Here is a 4932-nt window from a genome sequence, read left to right as displayed (position 1 = left end):
ACAAGGGGGAGGTGCGAGGAGCAGCCAACCGCCACCCGCGAGGCCCGCAGCCAATCAGCAGCGGTCGGGGCGGTGCAATGACCTCACCGGGTTCTACTCTCTTACCCCTCCCCCACGTGGTTGTTGCTGCCGGTAGCCGGGAGTAGGGAAGTTGGGGGGGAGGGGAGGAGAATAAGTGATGTCACCTTTCCCCCGCTTGATTGGCTGCCGGGTGGTCGGGACTACAACCAATCAACAGTCTCGGAAAGTCTGGCGCGGCCCCGCGGAAAGCCCTGTTGCCACCGGGAGGGGAGAGAACGAGCACTAGAGGGGTGGCGCGCGCTGCAGAGTAGTCTACGCGCGTGGCCTGGGGCTTGGTGGCCTTGGGGACAGGCCACCTCCTCCAAGACTTTGACATTTAGGGCGGCGCAGTTTTCTGACAGCCCCCCTAGACATGGGGTGGGGGAGGCACGAGATGGGGAAGTACAGCGCTTCATGGGGCGTCACACTGCATTCCGTGAAGAGCTACGCTTTATAGCTGTTCACACCTGGCGGGAGCAAGATTTTTTTCTTTTTTTTAAGGTGGGGTGATCACACTGGGGGTTGGGAGGAGAGGAACATGCCCTGTCAGTAGTAGATTCCTCCTGCCCAGATACGGGATTCACACCAGCTGTGAACCTGTTGGCAGTGCATCCGTACTCTGCACATTGCATTTGCCCTGGCTAGCCGGTAATGGGCCGTAGTCACCTGCTGCGTCTGATGGGTTTGCAGTATCCACAAGGGATTCACACCAGGTGTGAATGCCGCCAGCCTATTGCAGGTTCTTAATGCCTGTAACATTCGCACTACCGGTGAGAGAGAATACTGTGACGTGGCCAGTTCACTCTGGGCTAGAGGGAAGTATCAGTTGTCCAATGGGATTCAGTGAGTATGAAGGAGATTCACTTTATCCATGAGATTGACATTATGCACTGTCCACAGAAGGTTTGCCTTGAGAAGGGGGGAAATTTCACTGTCTACAAGTTCACACTGGAGAGGAATCTTACACTGTTACTTATGCTATTATGTTATGACATACTATCTTATACTGTCATATTATAGCTACTATTTTAATATCATTCTAAAAAAGAGTTTGCACTTCCATGTTGAGTGGGCCCTGAGTTGAGGGAAATTTTACAGGGCTGTTTATACTGTGCCCATTGGGTAGGGGTTGGGTGTGAGCAAAGTTTATGTTCGTCAGAGAGTTCCCACAGCCCACTTACGTAGACCCTTGGAGAATGGTTTGTACTGTCCCACAAGGGGTTCACAGCAGCCACAGAAAGTTCCGCATACATGGAGATGTTCACTGTCCATGTTAACATTGTCAAAGATATGAAAGAGATTAATTATACTGGCCATGGGGAGGCTCAGACTGCGTGAAAGTTCACATTGCCCGTGACAACTTATATTGTGTTGGTGGTGGAGGGGGAGGATTTCCATTGATTGGGATGGTGTTTCATGTTCCACAGTCAGTTCACATTAGGTGTGAGGGAGAATTAGACTCAATGGGAAGATCTGTACTCTCCATGAAGGAACTGACCCTGCCTAGGAAGCACAGGGGGTAAAAGGTGATCTCTACTGTCTGTTCAGGATTGTCTCTGGCCATGGTGTGTTTTGAATGTCCACACAGGAACCCCCACTGCTTATTCGAGTTACACCATGCATAAAGGAGACCCATCTGTGGGAGTCCACACTGTCCAAGGCCTATTTCACCTGTCCCTGGAAGAATTACATAAAATGTAGTTAACTTACACAGTTCATTGAAATTACACTTTCATGTGGAGCGGGGGTGATGTTGCAGGGAGAAGAATAACACAGGCTTAGCCAGGTTGCTCAGGGTCAAACTGAGCTGGGCTTCTTCCCAGTTGTGTGACCTTGGGCGAATCACTTAATCCCTCTATGCCTCAATTTCTATGTCTGTAATGGGATAATGTTTTTTTAATCCTATGGCATAGGGTTGTTATGAAGATGTAATGAGTTAAGATGTGCAAAGCATTTAGGTCTGTGTCTCTAGCAGGGTAAATCCTCAAAAATGTTAACTATTGCTGTGATTATTGTTATTCAGAAGGAGCTTATCACTGCCTGAAGAGTCTATACTGTCACAACCTTACTGGTAACCTGTCCATATAGCTTGTATGTGTTGTAGTGGTGCTGGTGGTGGTGCTTTTTGAAAGGATTCCAGGGTTCAGCATATCTGTGGGGCATTTATCAATCCATCAGGAGGCATTATGGTCTACTGCTTGATGTCCCAGCTGTAACAGTTTTTAGCTGTGTAGCCTTGGGCCTGTACCCTCTCTCAGTCTCATTCTCCTCATATGAAAAATGGGGATCATTAGAATATCTCATAAAGTTGAGGTGAGGATGAAATGAGATGCTGAATCTAGGGCCTTGTGTATAGTAAGTGCTCAATAAATGGGAGCGGTGATTTTTATATGCCCTGTCCTGCACTGGACTCTGGGAAATCCCTGCCATTCAAGAAGTCACCATTTCTTGGCCTTTATTTGGGGCCTAGTATCGATGATGGCTTACACCACCCTTCAGGGAGTCATACTATCCTAATACGTGTGTGTGTTGATGGGGAGTTGGGTAACTTTTTATTGGGGAGTTAAGACTTTCTGGGTTGGGGGTATTAGTATAATTGTATGAAAATTACAAAAGCCCAGAGGGTTGGGTTTTTTTTTTTAAATGTTAACAGTCTTTCAACTTTAGTGAATTTTTTAATAACTATTATCAGTTAGATTTCACTTCAGATACAAGTAATAGAAATCCAAACAACAGTGGCTTAAATAAAATAGAGATATATTTTTCTCTTACCTCTGAAGAGATTGAATCACCTTCTGGTCTTTTCAGTCATACTTAGCTCCTCTGCCTCAGTGGCTGCTGGAGCTCTTGCCATCCGCTCCAAGTTCCAAGCAGGGATATGGGATGTAAGGGTTTGACACTTTGAATCTTTTACCTTTTAGAAGCTTCTGTGGAAGCCCCACTCAATCCGTACTTCTTACATCTTATTTGCCAGGTGTGTTATTTGGCCACCTCTGTTTGAGCCCAGAGGGTTTAACTGGAACAGGGAATTCCTTCCTGTCTACAGGAAAGGACTACATTATCCATGACTTAATAAAACTGACAGTGGGGCTTCCCTGGTGGCGCAGTGGCTGAGAGTCCGCCTGCCGATGCAAGGGACACGGGTTTGTGCCCAAGTCCGGGAAGATCCCACATGCCGCGGAGCGGCTGGGCCCGTGAGCCATGGCCGCTGGGCCTGCGCGTCCAGAGCCTGTGCTCCGCAATGGGAGAGGCCACAGCAGTGAGAGGCCCGCGTACCGCAAAAAAAAAAAAAACGAAACACACAAAAAAACTGACAGTGACATTGGGGTTTATTACACCCATTTGTTGAGTCTACACTATTCACACAGTGGTCCACCCAGGCAGGTGGCACTGTCCACGTGGGGGCACAATGTCCTGCATGAGGCCATGCTGACTATGGGGCTACATTATTCCCATGAAGGCTCACACTGCTTATTGAGGTAATCCTGTTTATAAGCTTATCTACACTATGCATGTGAGGTTTACCCGGTTGTGGGAATTGACCCTACTGCTAGAGGAATTCACACAACACAACGTTAAACAAGTAATGCCGCCTCTGTGGTAGCACACACTAAGGAGGGGACCAGGGCTTCACTGGTGGCACAGTGGTTAAGAATCCGCCTGCCAATGCAGGGCACGGGTTCGAGCCCTGGTCTGGGAAGATCCCACATGCCGCGGAGCAACTAAGTCCGTGCACCACAACTACTGAGCCTGTGCTCTAGAGACCGCGAGCCACAACTACTGAGCCCACGAGCCACAACTACTGAAGCCTGCGCACCTAGAGCCCGTGCTCCGCAACAAGAGAAGCCACCGCAATGAGAAACCCATGCATGGCAACGAAGAGTAGCTCCTGCTCGCCACAACTAGAGAAAGACCGCGTGCAGCAATGAAGACCCAATGCAGCCAAAAATTTTAAAAAATTATTTTTAAAAAAGGAGGGGACAAGCCATTTGTATGGGGGGGTGCACATTGTTCATTTGCTTTCTCACCATCTATATGAGGCTCACTGTTTTTGAGGGTTACACTGCCTATGTGGGGTTTACACCGTTTATGTGGGTTGCCCTGTTATATGGGTCCACAGAGTTTATGAAGTACTGTTGGATGAGGCTCAGATCATTTATGAGAGCTAGCCTATCTGTACAAAGTTTATGAGGGTCATGCTGCCTATATTGGGGTTCACACTGTTTTTGAGCATTCCACTGTCTGTTGGGGGTTTACACTGTCCATGTGAGAATCACACTGTATATGGGCTTTACATCAGTTACGGACACTGTCTGTATGGGATCTGGTTGTGGGGTTATACCAGCTGCATGCAGACTCAGTTCACTTCAGCAAATACATATCACCAGCCGACTCTATGACAGACCCTGGTCTAGGCACTGGTGATAAAGCAATGAAGAATGTGAAGAGGGGCTTCCCTGGTGGCGCAGTGGTTGAGAGTCCGCCTGCCGATGCAGGGGATACGGGTTCGTGCCCCGGTCCGGGAAGATCCCACATGCCGCGGAGTGGCTGGGCCCGTGAGCCATGGCCGCTGAGCCTGCGCATCCGGAGCCTGTGCTCCGCAACGGGAGAGGCCGCAGCAGTGAGAGGCCCGCGTACCGCAAGAAAAAAAAAAAAAAAAAAAGAATGTGAAGAATACGGATCAAGTCCCTATCTTTGTGGAACTGACATTGAGTAGGACAAGTTCACCTTTTATGGAGGTTTCCCTGTTTATGAGATTCACATCGAGATTCATACTCTTTAGGGGGCTGCCCTGGCATCAACTGTCCAGGAGGGTTTCTCTGTGTGTATGGAGCTACATTTTATTGGCATTACATTGGGCATAAGGGAGTT

Source organism: Kogia breviceps, chromosome 18 (assembly GCF_026419965.1).
Source record: "Kogia breviceps isolate mKogBre1 chromosome 18, mKogBre1 haplotype 1, whole genome shotgun sequence".
Taxonomy (NCBI): domain Eukaryota; kingdom Metazoa; phylum Chordata; class Mammalia; order Artiodactyla; family Physeteridae; genus Kogia; species Kogia breviceps.
Note: the sequence above shows the minus strand (reverse complement) of the source record.